We start from the raw sequence: 19273 nt of genomic DNA, 5'->3' as shown, positions 1-19273 counted from the left end.
CAAATTACAGTATTGACAGAACCAGAGCATGGATCAGTGTGGCAAGGTCAGCCCTGTCCAGATAGGGGTTCATTTGATGTAGCAGCCAAAGCTAGTAGAAAGCACTCTTCTTCCATCAGTGCTGAACCCACTGTGCTCCTGACTGCATACTTGGTCTTTCCAGAGCTGCGAATCTCCACCCACAACTTGGATTCAACATCAGCTTGCTTGATAGCATCCATCCCGAAAATGCTTCTAATCACCTGTTTAGGATTTCAACAGTTTCCCTGGGATCTGAGAATAGAAAGGAAAGGATAGATAGAGCTGAGTGTTGTCAGCACACTGATGGTACTGCAGCCCAAACCTACTAGTGGCTTCATGTAGAAGATGGTTAAGCATCATGGGGTAGGGATGGGCGATGAATTGGTACACCATCCAAAAATGGTTCGAAGGCCACATTTTGATAGCGATTTCATAATATTTGACCTGGCAATGTATTGTGAATCACAATGTGTGTGCGTGTGTGTCATCATTTCTACATGTATTGAGGAGCAACACAGCGCTTGCTGGAGGTGGCAAGAAGATGAGGAGAGTTGGCATCTGCTGCCTGTCTGACTTCCCTTTCCCCTCCCCATTCCCTCCAGTGTCAGAGCAGTCCCAGCCTCAGCGCCTTTCTATAACCACAGTGTCCTGCTCCCTGCCTTCTCTGTCTCACTGGAAAATAATAGCTTTCTTTTCCCTTCAAATAGAAAGTTTGTGCAAGAAGTATTCTTTAAAAAAAAAATCACTTCATACTATATAATCTTATTTGTATGGACCCACCTCATATTTGGAAATTGTTTGTATGCCAGTCGTTCTTATGCTTCAAACTACTCCACATAAAGGTTGTTTTCTATCAAGACTTCTTGTCTGTGTGGCACAGCTGCAGGTGGCAAACTAACTTATTGAGTGGCTCTTCATATAGCTGGAGAAATTTTAGGCACACTGTTGCAAGAGGGGTTGACTTTATCATTTGCATCCTGCTCTTCTACAGTAATGCTCAGAAAGGCTCACAATGGAGTAAACATAGATACAGTCCTAAAATACAATTTGAATGAATCAATCTCGTTAACAGCAAACAATTCCAATGCTATATATAATAAGCAAGTAGAACAAGCCACACTGAAGCAAAACTAACCAGATGTTGAAAGCCTGTCAACATTTGAGTCACATGTTGAAACAGGACCCAATGCAACTCTGCAGAAAATTAATTTTTCCTCTGTGCACACTTACAACAGGGCCTCTGAGATCTCTACAATCCATGTGGAAGTTGTTGTTGGTGTGGTTGCAACTGGGCAAAAACTAGGGAGCTGATCACACATATGGCTTGTCCTGTGGAGTTGTACCACACAGTGATTATTTTCTCTGATGGAAGTAGAAGTGGCTGTGGCAACCCAGTCAGATTGGAGGCATATAAATAAAAAAATTATAATCATTTATTTGGCTCTTTACATGAGGTTTGGGAACAGAAGTGTGTAGTTGTTGGAGGAAGAAAACCCATAAGGTAAGAAAGCTAGAGAATGGAGACCCCAGAGGCAGAGTGGCTAAAGTGAGGTCATGCCATTGGCTTAGAAACAGGACTATGGGTAGGTTATGTGGATGAGGCACAACATGAAGAATAGAGGCTTAGCAGAGGCAGGGAATTAGGAAGTCACTAGTGGACAGAAGGAATGGAATAAAGCCTTGCTACAAGTCTTTCATACAGAATGGGCTATATATATGCTGTTAGCAGAAAGAAGAAAAAAGAAAGGCTTCATTGGGAGGGAGGTTGAAAGCTGGCAAACCAAGGAAGCTCATGTTGGATAGCAGCTAAATGACAGAGAAATTCTGTAAAGCACCTACCCACATAAGTGTTTTCAACATGTCAGTGTCACATTTAAACTGAAATTTGATGAGCATTATCGATGGAAACCAGTGGTATTTCTTTTTAAGCACCTGCTGTACTTTAGGGACATAGTAATTTTTGAGACCATGATAAACCACGTTTTTTCTTAAAGTTGTAGAAAACTGCCACACAGTTATGGAATCTCCTTAAAAGGTGAACATAGACAATTAAACTTTTTTCATTTTCTGCAGTACAGGTTTGTATAAAAAAATCATTTGCTTAGGGTAATAAGGGTTATTCAATATATTGTTAAATACAGTTGAAGAAAAGTACATCACATTAAAAACAGCAAGAGGTTGCATGTTATTTCAGCAAGTAATTAAATAGCAATGCTAGACGTTTCCTCTTTTCTGCAGTAAGCTACGGTTTTGAGAGACCTGTAGGAAGCCTTTCTAGTTTACTTCTAAGATTAAATATGAATATATACCATCAGTCAATTATGGTTTTAGAAATGTCTGTGGCAAAATAAACATTATTTGAGAAATGTGATCACACTTGGAAAGCAAAGCCAGCAGCAGAAGTGTTAATACACATTTAAAGATGATGATTTGTGGCTTTACTTATGGTACTTAGCAAGATAATAAGGCTATTCAATGTCATATGCAAAATGTCCTTCAAGTTCTACTTGGGATAAATGACAGTCAAAAGAACGTACCCTGAAGACCAATCTAAATGCCAGTTGCCATTACTCAGATTTCAGTAAAAATCAAAACCACAACCTTCTTGATTCCAAGTAGTCCCATATATTAATAGAGCTACTATGAAGTAATTGGAATTGGCTTATGTACCAATTAGAAACAGATCACTTGTAATGGACAAATTATTCTATTTCCAGCCAATTGAAAGGTATGATGATGATGATGATAATAATAATAATAATAATAATAATAATAATAATATTTAGGTAAGATTTGGGGCAAGTTAGTACCTTGTGTTTTCCCCCCTTTAAGCTTTCAGCTGTGCCTTTAATGCAATCTAGCATCAGGGTAATTAATGAAAAACTCACACTTCCTTTTAAACTTTAATGTGAGCCACCTTGTCTTCATAAAAGCGAACTGCTGTTTAGTTCATCAACAGCCATTGTGGCAAATATTTTATTAATACTTCAATTTTCAGTTCACTTTTACAAAATAAAATATGCAGTTAAATTATATCCTTTCTTCCTGTCCTTGCTGCAGTGTGCAGCTGGGGCTGAATCCTGACATCTTCCATGTATGCCATTATTCTCCTTCAAACTATGAGGTATAAAGTGTATTAGCAGCAGATTAATACTTCACTGCAAAATGAGATTCACCTGATAGGCATGACTTCATATTGTGTCCTAACTATGCATCTGCCAAACCATGAAATTAGGGACCTTTCCAGAATCTATTTCGCTCCTTTTCGTTGTGGAAAATGTAGCATGGATGACTTTTCTTCAGTGAGAGTGTCACCCTCATTTGCTGGTGGATTCTCAGCTAGTCATTTCCTGTTTTACAATGACACTGGCAATGTCATGCAAGAATCCTACTTTCCTGTACCTTGTTAGCGCACCTGGGAATTAATTGCTGCCTGCATTTTTTCTCCTTTTTATTAAGCTCTAATTAGTGCCAGATAAATTTGGAATGATCAAAAGCAATTCTTCTTCACTCGGCATGTAGTTAACTTGCAGAGGATTACATACTGTAATATTTTAAAGGGATCGTTGTATTACTTGCAGCAACAGTGCAAGGTTTCTTTTCTTCATAAAGTACAACCTGCCACAAAACAAGAGATCCACATGCCAAAAAGGAAGTCAAAGGCAGCCCGATGTGGTGACAGACACAACACACACAAAACCAATATCCTTTCTCCATCTCAGTGCTTGGGATAGGTTAAACATCTGTTAGGTCTTTGATTTTTGACAAATATTTTGCACTCATATAGGGAGTGTAATGAGTCAATGAAATATGGTATGATTCTTCCGCACATACAGTGAGGGAGAAAAGTATTTGATCCCCTGCTAAATTTGCCTGTTTGCCCTCTGATGAAGAAATGACCAACCCATAATTTTAATGGTAGGTTTATTGTAGCTGTGAGAGACAGAATAACAACAGGAAAACCCCCAGAAACCCAGAAGATGGGTCAAGGATGGGTATTCCAGCATGACAATGACCCAAAAAACACGGCCAAGGCAACAAAGGAGTGGCTCAAGAAGGAGCACTTTAAGGTCCTGTAGTGGTCTAGCCAATCTCCAGACCTTAATCCCATCAAAAATCTGTGGAGGGAGCTGAAGGTTCGAGTAGCTACACATCAGCCTTGAAATCTTACTGATTTGGAGAGGATCTGCAAAGAGGAGTGGGACAAAATACCGTCTGAGATGTGTGCAAACCTGGTGGCCACCTACAAGAAACGTCTGACCTCTGTAATCGCCAACAAGGGTTTTGCCACCAAGTACCAAGTCATCTTTTGCAAAGGGATCAAATATTTATTTCACTCATTATAATGCACATCAATCTCTGACTTTTGTATTCTGGGTTTCTGGGGGTTTTCCTGTCTCTCACAGCTACAATAAACCTACCATTAAAATTATGGACTGGTCATTTCTTCCTCAGAGGGCAAATGGGCAAATTTAGCAGGGGATCAAATAGTCCCCCCCTCACTGTACATATTCTTATATCTTCGAATCTCAAACATTCTAAACAAATGGAGACCTAATGTATCTTGTGCCTGTATAGAAATGCTGCACACATTTCCAGCTCCTTGTGTTCTTTTCTCTTGGTCTTTCCATGTTTGTTGTTGCAAGGCTGCATCCTTGGTTTTTAAGTTGAAAATGAATTGCTTTCGAATGCATTGAGGCTGCAGTCCAGTGAACACTTAGGTAGGAGTAGGTGTCATTAAAGTCAATGAGGCTTATTTCTGAATAGACATGCATAGGATTGTACTGCATAGCTTCGCTCCTGTGCTTGCAAACAGTTCAAGTCAGAATCACGTAAAGATGTATAGCCTTAGACTCCAAGTTAGCATTTTCAAAAAACTAGGAACTAATATGTACAAAAGGGATGGCCTCAAGAAATCAAGGGGGGCTACAAAGAAAAAGCTGTCAAGAAATATTGGGTTGACCCAAAGTGACCCATTTTGGTTCAGGATTCAGGATTTCATTGAGGCTAGTTAGTGCACAGCCCTCTAAATCAGGTAGATGAATGTGTTTAGTGATATTTGCTTTATAGGTGAGACAGTTTCGAAAGAAAATGTTCTCTTTAGTGCTAGTTCTATAATAAGTATGGAATGATTCCACATGATTCATTTTCTTCCTTTTGGTAAATTACAAAGCACAAATTTTAACATGCTGCAGAAAAGTCTTATTTTTCTGATCTCTTTCTTCCTAGCAATATATTATCACCTGAAAATCAAATGAACTGAATTACATGAGGAGCTTCCTTTTGAGTAGCAATATTCATTTCAGTATGTTGGGTTGATGTTGTCTGATAGGTTAACCTCCAGTTCATTGATTAATCTTAGTCTTCACGAATGATAAATTACATCTCCAATGATAGCTTTATTAAGGATAGAACATTCAAGATATAAAGTTTGAGGCAGTTCTGGAATGATTGTAAATGAAACATTAATGTCATAAACATATTTTTGAGTGCCAAATTACCACATATTTGTGATATGAAAATTATTGATACATGCAGTGAGAAAAACATGTACAGTGGTACTTCAGGTTAAGAACTTAATTCATTTTGGAGGTCTGTTCTTAATCTGAAACTGTTCTTGACCTGAGGTACCACTTTAGCTAATAGGGCCTCCCGCTGCCGCCACACCGCCACCATGCAATTTCTGTAGTAATCTTGAAGTAAAGTTCTTAACCTGAGGTACTATTTCTGGATTAGTGGGGTCTGTAACCTGAAGCGTCTGTAACCCGAGGTACCACTGTATTTCACACTAAGGTGGAAGAAAACTTCATGCAAATGTATTCAAAATCCAAATGTGAATCCTTATTTCAGGTGCACATTTTTTTAATATTAGTTTCCCCTGGCAATAATTCTCATGGCTTTCTGCTAAACTGGAAATTAGGCAATGACTTAGGGTTTGGCACTAACAACTGTATTTATTCACTTTTTATTTTCCTTGTTTTCCAGCTCCCAAGAGTGTGTTGGTGGTGAAACTGTAGATGTGGAGAGAGTTGTGAGCTGGGTGTTTCTTACATCAGTGTGACATGTTGCGATGTAAAATTAGCTTGTATTTTCCCAAGCTACATAATCAGCACCACACCAGTAAAACAGGTCTTTCAAGAGTGGTCACAGCCCACTGCCCACTGTAATGGCTACTGAGGCAGCTGTTCTGGCTGCCAACAGTCATCTTAGTTTCTCCAAAATGCAATGCCCTGGAAATCCTACATTTCCATTAAATTGTTTTTGTTTTTGTTTTTTAAAGCACTTCCAGTGTTATTGGGGAAGCTACCATAATTGTTGCCCACAGCGTCCCTCAGTGATGGAGCTTTTGCATTTTTGGAAAACTAAGATGGTGATTAGGAAGACCATAAAACCACAATTGGCCTTAAGCTTTCCCAGGCATGGAGTGAGTCCACTGCAATACAATCATGGCAGCTGATTGTAAAGGAAGGCAGTTTTGGACAAAAAAATCTACCAATACGTGTGCACAATGATAGACGTATATAGAATCATAGAATCGTAGAGCTGGAAGGGACCCTGAGGGTCATCTAGTCCAACCCCTGCAATGCAGGAATCTCAACTAAAGCATCCATTTCAGATGGCCATCCAACCTCTGCTTTGAAACCTCCAAGGGAGTAAAGTCCGCAATCTCTCAAGGGAGTCCATTCCACTGTCGAACGGCTCTTACTTTAAGAAAGTTCTTCCTTGTGTTTAATTGGAATCTCCTTTCTTGGAACTTGGATACATTGGTTTGAGTCCTACCCTCTGGAGCAGGAGAAAACAAGCTTCCTTCATCTTCCATGAGACAGCCCTTAGGTATTTGAAGATGGCTATCATATCTCCTTTCAGTCTTCTCAGAAGTAAACCCCCCTGAATTCAAGTGAGACTTATGCCTATGCAGTTGTGTGGAGAATTGCTGTCTAAATCTCCAATATTATTTACTTCAGTGTTTGTAGGGTCCCCTAAAATCTAGAGTTTATTTTTTTTGGTGTATGTTTCCAATTGAATCCTAATGGTAAGTCCTAATTGCTGAGTTCCAGGGTTTGAATGATTGTGTAATAATAATGCTGATAGAACATTACCGTCTAGTGAGACCCCTGCTATTCATGCCATGAGGAATGTGAAGCAATTATATATAGTGAGTTTGTTTGACAGTTTTTGAAGAAAAGGAGCATTTTACCCTAATGCAATCTTTGATAGCAAACCATTTGAGAGCAAGCCATTGTGCCACGGTTCAAAAGTTCAACGTCTTGTAAGTTTACGGTACAGCAGCCAGTTACAAAGGATACCTGGTGTAATCCAAGTTTGAAGCAGAGAAAGTAAGCATGCGGCTATTTATCACATCCACAACTTTAAAGCCTCTTTATTGAAGGAGGCCTGCTAACAATTTTCCTTTGGTTCTGTCATCTGCTGATGCTTGAGGTCCTGGCATTTTCAATAGATGCTCTGCAGTAGATTGGCTACTCCAGAATAAATACGGTGTTTATTTATAAAGCACCTAACATTGCTGTGAAGAAATGAAAACTAGCACTGGCTTTGTCTGCAGGCTTACAGTTTTGTATTAGGCAGGAAAGGAAGGTCAATAAGGCAAAGCCGGTGGAACAGGTATGCCCTATGAAGTCTTGCGTCTTGTTCTTCACTTTTGTAATGTAATGTAATTAAGAAACTTTTTTGGGGGGCGGGGAGGGAGGAAGAACCGTGAATCTCAAGAAATTTGGGTTGTGTCCATTCATGTTGTTTGGTTTCCATACAAGTTCTTCAAAACCTGTATAGGGCACTTTTGTCAGAGTTCCATCTCTCGTTCAGCACTACCTATCGTAAAATTTTTGGGTTGTAAGGGACCATGAGGGTCATCTAGTCCAACCTCCTGGAATGCAAGAATCTTTTTGCCCACTGTGGGGCTCAGACCCACTCTACCACTCTACTGACTGAGCTATCCTTGCAAGCCAGGTTGTATATGGTATTTAGCTCATTGTGATCCCTGATATTTATTGGGTTAATGTACGGATTAGTGGGTTAATTGTTTAGATGGCGTGTGTGGCATGGTTTTCACTATGCAATGTGCTGTTTTGGTTCTGAGTTCTCTTCATACTGTCTATTTTGGGGGCATCTTAAGGCTTAAAGGCTTAAAACCTTGATGCTGAATATCGAAATATTGCAGACATACATCTGCTTCACCATCTCTTGCCCAAGGGTTGTTATGAATGCAAGCTAATCTTCCCAGAATCTCAAGATTTACATGGGTCTCTTAGTATTATCACACTTTGCTACAAAACGTAAAATTAAAATTCCCCATGGGCCTGGCTTTTTAACTAGTGATTTGCAAATTGTAATCACTAACTGTAATGATGATAGATTTGAATGGAGGTTTAATTTCAGCATGGGACAAAGCTTCATTCTTGCTGGCATCATGACTTATGGTTGCTGAATGGTGTAAAAATAAGCCTTTTGGGAATATATTATCTACCTCTTCCACCCAAATATGATTTTATTTAGTTTTATAGTGTTTAAATTTTAATAAATAAATAAAGAGGAGTTTGCGTAGAGTCACTGGAGAAAGTGTGTGAGGAACCACTGTATGGTTTCATAGCCTCATAAGTGGTATTTGCAAATAAATATTTTCATGTTGGCATCCTGGAAAATTTGCACAAGAGAAAATTACCCACTTAAAGTAAATGGAGCCTATTTCGTCTTTCCATTTCTTATCATTTTTTCCCTATATGTCACAGCATATTTCAAAAAGCACAACACAGAAAATCTAGAAAGAAGAAAAGCAGCCTACAGTATCAGGAAAATGATAAGTGTAAAATTATATCCACCATGGGTGTAGTAGGATATCATCATATTTATTTTGTTTTGTTTTTTATTGCAGTGAAATAGCCTTTGATTAAACTTCTGGTATCCATAAACCATGGCTATTTAAATCCACAATGTGTGCCCGTATAACCCTGTATAAGTGTGTGTGTATGATTTACAAATAATTTCTGTTTATTAAACAGCTGATTTTCTAAACATTTTGATATTATGCAGGCCTTACAGATAAGTGAGGTTATGTGTGTTCTTCCAAGATTTCCTGAGTATACACAAGGATGTTTATAATTCCAAACACATCTCCACAATGATTTAACAGTCTGCTAATCGACTAACTCAGCTGGATAAACCCTTTAAAACACTAGCAGTAGGATTTCCTAAAGTGCTTACTAGTGGTTTAATTCTCTTCTGAAAGATTTTTCCTGCTTTGCATTTTATTATTATTATTATGAAAAATAATAATAATAATGGCCAACTGGTGGCCTGCTGTTCTATTTAACTCCAATACTGTATCAAAATTTAATCAGTATGTAGTAATTCCACCTCTCCCCCCAAAACACTCTTAAAGAAAAAGAAAATGGTTTATAAAAGTTGGAAGCAAAGAATATATTACACACTTATTGTGTTTTCTTTCCTTACTTTTATATATATCATAATTAAATTTATATCCTGTATTTCCTGCAAGGAGTTCAAGGTGGCATATATGGTTATCTCCACCATCCCATTTTATCCTTCCAGCAAATATCCCAAACCATAGCTAAATATGTATCAGTTTTTTTATATGTTATGTAGAGTTTCAGAGACATGTCCCGTTTGTGTTTGTGTACCTGATGTCTGTTAAGGGAAACAAAAATGTCACATTGCATTGTTGTTGTTTTTTTAAAACATTGCTTCTGCAGTGTGTAATGCATTTTTCAACTATGGTTTGTAAAACAGTTTTTGTTATCAGTTGTGTATTATTAATGAAATAAGTAGGAATAAGAGCTATGTTAAGGGGTCTGCTTAATCCTCAGAGTGAAGGGAATGTAGGAAGAATATCCCACTTACAAAGGTTGGAAGGGACTATGTGGCTCATCTAATGATCACAGACAATTCAGAGTTGCAGGAAAGGGCACATTCTGACCATACAGGCTTCAGTCTTGCACATGGTTATGTAGGTCCTGCTGCTGAAATGCAGGTTTCCATAGCAGATATTGATTGACAGCCCTCATGCTTAAGCATATCCTTCCAGCATATACTTCCAACTAGTTTAAGAGTTCTGTGGAGATGATAAGTTTGACGTGTTTAGTTTCCTTGGTCATGTGAAACCAGACTTTCCACTCCTTGCCCAAAGAATTTTCGTTTGGAGTGTGTAACTTTCCCTATGAAACACAGCTACTCATGTAAGCGCGAAGTGGGCAGAAGATTTAACTGAAGACATGGAGGTAGCTGAGTATTACATACAGTGTTTTGTTTTCATTATATATAAGCCCACATAAGGGACGCGGATGGCGCTATGGTCTAAACTACAGAGCCTAGGACTTGCTGATCAGAAGATTGGCGGTTCAAATCCCCGTGACGGGGTGAGCTCCCGTTGTTCGGTCCCTCCTTCTGCCAACATAGCAGTTTGAAAGCACGTCAAAGTGCAAGTAGATAAATAGGTACCGCTCCAGCAGGAAGGTAAACAGTGTTTCCGTGTGCTGCTCTGGTTCGCCAGAAGCAGCTTAGTCATGCTGGCCGCATGACCCAGAAGCTGTCTTTGGACAAACGCTGGCTCCCTCAGCCTATAGAGCGAGATGAGCACCACAACCCCAGAGTCATCCACAACTGGACCTAATGGTCAGGGGTACCTTTACCTTTACCTTAAGCCCACATAGCCTGTGCCTCTTAGGGTATGTCTGAAGCAAAATCTAGAATGCTAACAAAACCTACCTGTAATCTTTACATTAAAATTGCTCTGTCTCTATATTAATTCATATGCCTTGAGAAGCATTTATGTAGTTTTCTATGGATCTAAGCCTTTTGAAATATCTCTGCCTTGTTGTTGCATTAGACTTGTATTACACTGATGCATTCCATTTTTATTTCATTTGAAGAAATGCATAGAGGTTGTATGGCCATCTGTCATGGATGCTTTAGCTGAGATTTCTGCATTGTAGGGGGTTGGACTTGATGACCTTTGGCGGTGCCTTACAACTCTACTATGATTCTGTGATCTAATTTGAAGAAAGAAAAACAAAAAATCTTCTATGATGCACTAGCTACATAAATCACGAGGAAGATAAACATGCATATTTCTGATTTTTAAGGTTTTTACTCTTCTTTGTCGGATCCAAATTTCTACCCAGTGTCTTCTGACATCAAAAATTAATGTCTTGCAATTAGGTTGGGAGGGTTGCAAAAAGAAAAAGGTTAAAGGAGTTGGGGACAGGGGGACTGCCAGTACTTTGACTGGCTGTGCTAAAAATATACACAAAGTCCTATCAGCCATTTAGCTGAATTTTATACAGAACTGCATTATTTGTGCATAACTACTTACTTAGACTTACTGCTGGATGCTATATGTCATTAAAATTTAATCACTGCTCTGTGACACTGAGGTCAGGGAGGCTGGTCTGAGAGAATGGAAGGAGAGAGCAAACTTGATGGGTAGTGAAATATTTCAATCAGTGAGCACACTGATTTATTTGTTTAAGGAGGGACCTGAGGGAAAATGAGTTTGGCTGTTTTCTTGCAGGTAAGCTGCAGGGAACAGTCAAGATATTATCCAGAAAGGTCAGAGCTGTACATCACAATAATCGTGCATAATAACAACAGTCTAAATTGTCCCATTTTTACACACTGCAGACAATCAATTGAACTGGCAGTATGAACTGTCTTACGGCTGTTTACCAAGACACATAGGCAAGGCGAACTCTTTCCACACTTTGATGATGGGGGTTTTCCCCACAAAAAATGCAACAAAAGGTAGCAAGCACTCTTTAATATTCATACATTAATTTTTTGAAGACAAAATTTTTATTGTTACCTCTGTTGCCTTGGAGCATGGGTTTGACTTTTGTTAATAGGTTGGATCAGGCAGTGTAGGACTTGCCTGGTTGTGTCAGTGGTTGTTGGTAACTGTATCACATAAGGGGGGAAATGACCTCATGGTCAGGGATGTGACCCCCTTTTTGACCAAAAATAAAGACAAAGTTCCTTATTGTCTCCCCTACTAAAAGTCATGTTTTGCTATGTTTGTAAATCCAACAGGGTTGATTAATATGTCTGCCTTTCTAGCCTATTTCCCATCTGTTTGTGTAGGCTTGTACCTAGTTTATAGAGGGATGTGTGTATTGCTTAACATTAGCATGGTTCACGCATTATGGCAAGTGAAACCATGGCTTAGCATAGATGTGTGTGTGTGTGTGTGTGTGTGTGTGTGTGTGTGTTTGTGTGTGTGGAGGGTGGGCCGTGGGGAGAAGATTGTGACTGTTTTGCTCTGCCCCAGTCATTTTGCTACTGCACTGTGCTGAGCTAAGTCATTGCTTGACTTGGCTTACTGGATTTGTGGTTTAGCTCTGCACAATCTTTAACCAATTTTTGTGTGCGTTTGTTTTTTGATTTGCAGCTCATGTTCAGGAGACACAAACCTTGAGCCCTGGTTCATATTAAATCAAGTCATGGCTCAGTATGGTAGACTATCAAGCCATGGCTTTGCTCAGTGCACCACAGCTGCAAAATAAGCAGGAATAGTGAAGCAGACATGGGGTGGATATACACAGAGAAAAAACCCTCGCTATAAATAAGTCATATGCACCGCTGTGTAAAACCGCATAGAAACATTTTGTGCTTTACAGCGCCAACTGGTGTTGCATGTTTATAACACATTCAGACTGCTGTTTTTTTAAAAAAAATTAATGTAGCTGAGTCCCAAATCTCCTCCCTCAGAGCCCACACAATTACACTTTTGCACTATGGTGTGCTTTGGCATGTGAACCAGGCGACTATCTCTGGCCTCATCCAAGCTGTCAATTACTTGAGGGGAAATGATTCTTGGAAGTCTTGAGTAAGAACTGACAACTACCATTGGATACCATTTTGTTTGGTTTTAAATTTAATACTTAGAGAAAAAATAGTCTGCGATATTTTATTTCACTTTGTCTACAAAGCCATTTGCAGATGTCTGCGAACCCTTGAGCAGCAGAGTGTTAGCCTCTTTGGTTCCATCCCACTGGTAGCATACTCTCCTCCTCCAGCCACATCCCTTTGCACCACCTGGTAGTGCAGGGATTTTCCAAAATATGCTTTCCTCCCTGTTCTGCTGACAGATGGCTTCTGTTAGTGGAGGACACCAATAGGATTCCATCCTGTATCAAAGCCAATCAGCCGAGTCAACTAAATGTGCCCAGTTAGTCAGACCTGGCAAAAACCATGCCAATCTAGCCAAATATATATTTAAGACACTCTCCTCTTTATGAACTGCATTTAGAACAGCATTTTCAGTAACAAAATGGTGAATCAAAATCTATATATTCTGTTTCCTATGAATCAGCTGACAGGACTAGGAAAGCATTCGGTCATTTGTGATTTGTTGTATCTCTGAAGATCCTGTCTTGCCCACTGTCTTCTGTTACTGCTGTAACCATTATTTCAACCTATTCTCTCTATCAAGTGCAAGATCAGAAGAGGTTAATCTCAGGGTTTTTTGTGTTTTTTAATATCGCTAATAACTTAGTATCATTAAGAAATGCATACTTTTTGGGAAAATACTACAGCTACAGCTACTGCTACTGCAGTAGATAACATCAGTGAATAGATAAAATTAGTGAATCATAATTATCTTTCCTTATCTACAAGACAATTTCCAGTAGATGCTTTAAAAATGTGGAAGGAAGTAGTAGGACTTGGATGACATAGTGGGATGGAATTGAGAGTTCAGACTCTATCATGCTCTCATGGGAGCACAACACGATAGGATTTGACTTGTAATTTGGCTCAATATTGTATTTTTACCAACCCACTTTTACTAGTTTTTTTCTGATTAAACTGGGCTGCTAGAGTCTGGCTAAATTGAATGCCCCCCTCCTTCCTCGAAGAATCAAAGCAGCCACTTCAGGCAGTGAGTTTGTTGGCCAAACGAGACATGATGTCAAGTGAATTTTCGTATGCAATCCTCAATGTTTAAAAAATAAAAATAGCATTACTTGAGAGGGTAAAAGGTATTAGTTTATGAAGATTGTAACTGGTGCGGAGGTGAAATTTGAACCTTCCTCACCAGCACATGCTTTGCATTCACATGGCCTTAGGGTCAACCACTGACTTATTCAAAGAGGACTGTGTGAGACTCCTTCTTGAAACCATGGAGAGCAGCTGCCAATCAGTGTAGGAAATGCTGAGCTAGGTGGGCCAAAATCTGACTTAGTCTAAGGCAGGCATCCCCAAACTCAGCCCTCCAGATGTTTTGGGACTACAGTTCCCATCATCCCTGACCACTGGTCCTGTTAGCTAGGGATGATGGGCGTTGTAGTCCCAAAACTTCTGGAGGGCCGAGTTTGGGTGTGCCTGGTCTAAGGTAGCTTCCTGTGCTGCTTTTTGGCCTCAACAGAGGATTTTTCCTCAAAGCAAATACCAGCTGCAGAAGGATTTTCCCCAGGACTACAGCATGGAAGAAAAGGGTTAAATTCTACCTCTATGCCAGCTGCAATGATTAAAGCTGATGTAAAATGTTTTAAGAAACCATACATTGCAAAGACATTTTTAATGCCATGTGTAGTTTGGCCTTGCATGTGAGAACATGTAGGGATATAACCTTCATCATAACTGCTAAAACCAACAGAAGACCTATTTTCTAATGTGGTGATGATATGTAACGTAAGGATGACCAAGAGGTTTTAAAATTTATTCCCATCAGAAGAAGTTTGATGAGCAACCCCAACTGTGTGCCCCATGGAGTTGGTGTACATTGCCAGCATTACTATTATTTCATGCATAATCAATAACTGTCAGGTTTCTTTGAGGAGCAGATTGGAAACCTTGTGCTTTTTCCGAGAGTCTGGTGTGGCTAATGTAGAGCTGGATTACTGCTGTGCTGAAATAAATTATCCAATTTCTCAAATGCTTCTCTTCCCTCCTGGAAGAAGCTTCCATTTTTGTTCCTCAATCTCAGAGCACTTTTTGAAATTTTGCCAGATTTTGCTTTGTATTGTATTTTAATATGTTGTTGGAAACTGCCCAGAGTGGCTGTGGAAACCCAGCCAGATGGGCGGGGTATAAATTATTATTAGTAGTAGTAGTAGTAGTAGTAGTAGTAATAGTAGTAGTAGTATCTTCTTTCAGCAGTAGGTGCCAGTCCATACATGGTCCCCTGCAGCTGACTTTGTTAACATGTTTTGACTTGCCTGAGCAAAAATATTCAGTAAGTGCCTGGGCAGGTATGAAAGTAAAGCCCAACCTACTCCACAAATCTCTGAAAAGGGTCCACACAGGAACAATTGTTTGTGACGTCCTTCCTTCCTTCCTTTTTTTAAATTAGCAATTGTTTATACTGGTTAAGATTTCTAATTGTTTTTTCTTCCATGCTTTACATTAGTTTTCTATTTCTGTGGATTACAGTAGCCCTATGTGAGAACTCTCCCCCCTCTTTCCTCCCAATAACAAGAGAGGTTTGCTGCCAAATACAATGGCTTTTTCACCCCTGACAGAGTGTTGAAATGGTTCACTAAATATCAGGGCCCATGGCAGAGCAGCGAAATGATAATCTCACCAACTCAACTGTCAATCTGGGTTAAAATATGTTAATAGCCAACCCCCTTTGTAGTTATCCACACATGTTTTGCTTGCTAGCTGTCAGAATTACAGCTGACCTCTTGCTCAAAAGATCTGGAACAGTTAGCAAATGCTGAGGGATGTTGCTTGCCAAGGGAAAGATCAAAATAGGTCCCTGGAAGATTAGACTGAAGGATTATTTGAAAGGAGAGGATTTGTGTATCTGTAGTATGCTTTTCCTGCAAGTGATATTTTCTAGGGAACAGAAATAGATATTCCATTTCTAGGCTATTTTTACATTTGTTTGGGCACTAAAGCAGAGATTAGCTATGAGATTTGAAGGAAGAATACAGGTTGAAGTAATTCTCAACCATGTTCTGTAATATGCCTCCAAAGTTTTAGCAGCTTATGAATTACACAGTAATGTCCGCTTACCTCAAGAATAGTTGTTTCAAAAATCTTAACATGTGTGCCATGCATCATGGTGTTTTGTACTCCACAGGAATGTCATAAAATCCAGCCTGGGGATTTGTCAAAAAATATTGCCTTGAGCGAGACCTCAGGTTTTGTCTGTCTAAGAGTCATGTCTTTACTGTGATCTGCTGACACAACTGATAGCATCCTTCCCTTAGTCATTGTCTGTGTACATTCACATATATACACTAATTGTGTATTTTCTATATTGCTTTTAAATTAGGAGTATAATTTAGGTTCCTTAGATTGGGCAGATTCTATTTCTTCAAGAGGAAGAGCAGGCACTGAGGCAAAAGCCAGCTAGTAGGTGGATGTAACTTCCAGGCTTCGTGCCCAAAGAGCAGGTAGAATAATTGAGTTGGATGGAACCTTGTAGGCTGTCCAGTCCAACTCACTTCCCCTTCCCCACCTTCGGAGAGAGTCTGTTCTACTGTGAAACAGCTCTTACTGGCAGAAAGTTCTTCCTAGTGCTACAATACCACTCACCCGTGAAACTGGTTCTGGCTGTTTAGACTCTGATGGCACAAGGATTTCGGTATGCTGTTGCTTGCCCAATTTGCAAAGGTTGTGGATGTCACTGCATTGTGACATGTGCCCCAAATCAGTTTCCATTGCTGAGCAGCAGAATCGTATAATGTATACAATCCTGGTTACTGTAACTGCAGAGTATATGCTCATTCTGTGTTATCTGCAGTATGCCTGATAAATTAAATACCTCCTTATAAATTAGGTCAGATGTCAAAAATAATGTGTAACTTTGTTTAAAGACCGTAAAACAAAATTATCTGTGGGAGGACTGTAAGCAAATTCTGAGGATATGTTTCTTTATGCCTCATGCTACCCTCCCAGGGTCATTGGGCTGGAATTTTGCATGTATGTGGTAAATGACCTGAAGCTCAAGGGAGAGAAGTGGGAGACTCTTGCTTCTTGATTTCTGCCAAAATTCATCAGTGTGCCTAAAGAGATTATTACAGCGGTTTTTATTCCTGCGAACAACAAGTAGCCAATACATTCTCAAGCTCATGTAAACCAGCAAGTTTTGTATTCTCCACCCCACCCCCCAATCCCGTGTCCTAGAAACTTATTATGCTAATACTGAGGTTGGGGGTTGGGTGAGAGAAACGATGAAGGAAGATTTCTGGTGTGTGCTTTTTTTTTAAAAAAAAAGGGGGGGTGAGAGGAGAGCCCTTCATCCTTTCCTGAATAACATGATGAATTGTGGAAGCTGTGATTGAAAATTCTAATCACAGCCTTGCAGTCCTTCAGATCGCAACCGTTGACAGTTGATTCACTCCTTTTCATGCCTGCTGCCTTGCACTGCTTATGGTGTCTCTTATGCATGAATCTATCATTAGCACACAAAGCATGATGGATTGGTTGGGAAACCTCTGTCCTCAGAACCTGGGAAATGCTTCTTTTTCAGAATCGCAGAGCCTGTGTGTGACACCGTCATGAATGAGAGAAGGAAGTAATACACTATTGGATGTGCCCGCTTGCTGCCAGTTTTGAGACGCAGCAAAAATGATGCATAGTGGGGAATGTAAGTATATGGCCTGTTCTTCCCTCATCAGCTACCAGTGCAGAATAAAACATTGATCACAATCAGTGCAAGCTACTCCTAGCAAATGTATTAAGAAGGTGATGTCCTTTCAAAAATCCAGACCGTCGAAGAATTCCTCCTCAAACTGCATGTAGTACATTCAATCCTTTTGACTTTCAGAGGAGTCATAAGAACCGAAAGGACTGCGGGTTAATTGGTTTTGATCTCCGTGGAGATTTTCTTTGCACCCTTTGACTGTGAGATGAGAACCACCTTACTACATTCACAGGTTGCCTTTTTTTTATTTGCTTGGGGTTTTTTTATTTGTCTTGGTGACAAAAGCAAATGCATTTTGGCTGAGAAGGTAGATCAATAGGAACAATTTTCAAATGCTGAATCAAAACAAAAGTAAAAACAGGCATGTTCAAAGACATCAGAGCTGTACTGTACTACAGTGCCTTGTAATAAATGAATTTGCACCGCTGAGTTGACAGTGGTTTGAAGTAACATCATCTAAAGTTTATATTATGGTTTTTTGGAAGGCAGCCTTAAAATAAAGTAAGAAAAAAAGTATTAACAGAAGTTTTTTTAAAAAGAAGATGGGGCAACATGCTGTTATAGAAAACAAATTTTATTGAGGCTGTATTTTCTTTCTACAAAGTACTTTAAAGAGTGTTGAGTGAAATCCTAGAAACAGATATACCGGCTGCAACTTTGCTGTAACTTGCAATAATAAAAAGCTCTAAAAGGTAGTAAGAATTTTCCCTCTTTGATTTGCGTTATTGTGGGATTTTAATTGGTTATATAGAAAATACTAGCATTGTTCTGGAACGCAGGCAGTAGCAATCCAAAATAGAAATTTAGGTTGTTTACCCAGATGGAGTCACTAACATTAATATGTTCTTGTGTTTCTGTGTGGACAGCATAAATGTGGTGTCTTTAAGGATAAAATGAAGGGGTCCACAGATTCATCTGCTGGGTTGTCTACCCTAGGTTGACTAGCCTTACTCCAGATGCCCCATAGAGATAGCTATCACCATGAGTTTTCTTGTCATTGCAGAAGACATAGCAAGAGATATTCCACTTAATTTAGAGCTTTTGCCAAAGGCAGAAAGAGCACCTGCTCCTGTCTTCTAAAAAGGTTCATTGTGAAGTGATAATAGAGCCATAAAAGCGGAGTAAAGCATCTAGCTGCAGGAACAACATTTGAGATGGTGTCAAACTCAGCCCAATCCCCTTTCTTCTCTCTCTTGTTTGCTCCCAAAGATGTTTAGCAATTCTTTTGAAAAGATGAGAAGAGACTGGACTGCATTTCAGAAAAGTCAGAGCTTCCTGTATTCAACTGGGCTTGTATATATGAGGCAGCTGGTTGTGAATGAGCTAGTGGCTAGAAATTGCATGTCTTTGCCTTAGCCCACAATATTTAGCAGAGGTGGGTACATGTTGCAATCATGTTTTTAGTAGGTGCAGTATAGGAAGCAGGCCCATGGGGTGGGGAAGAAAGAGAAGCACATACAGCCAAAGGTAAATGTTATCCTATTTTCTTTTTTAGTGCTTACTGTTCAATATAGCCACAACACACTCATGTGCTGATTGTTTGCTTGAGTAAGAAGAGTGTGTGCAGTCAGCTCTGGTAGCTGGAACATACAAAACTGTGATTATAGCCTTCTGTTCTTACAAATT

The 19273-nt window shown here is 39.5% G+C and overlaps 1 protein-coding gene across 4 annotated transcripts in view; it reads left to right on the top strand.

Moving 5' to 3' along the window:
• The window catches only part of DAB1 (DAB adaptor protein 1), a 643380-nt gene that overhangs the window by 451698 nt on the left and 172409 nt on the right, over nucleotides 1-19273 (top strand). For 3 of the 4 annotated variants that reach the window (XM_081867205.1, XM_081867206.1, XM_081867207.1), the window contains one exon: nucleotides 17474-17590. The exons of the other annotated variant lie outside the window; for it this stretch is intronic. The gene's annotated coding sequence lies outside the window, so the exon portion shown is untranslated. The remainder of the gene's footprint in view (nucleotides 1-17473; nucleotides 17591-19273) is intronic. 4 annotated transcript variants of the gene reach the window in all.

Source organism: Podarcis erhardii (genome assembly GCF_964252035.2).
Source record: "Podarcis erhardii genome assembly, chromosome: 6".
Taxonomy (NCBI): Eukaryota; Metazoa; Chordata; class Lepidosauria; order Squamata; family Lacertidae; genus Podarcis; species Podarcis erhardii.
This window is presented reverse-complemented; position numbering and strand designations above follow the sequence as displayed.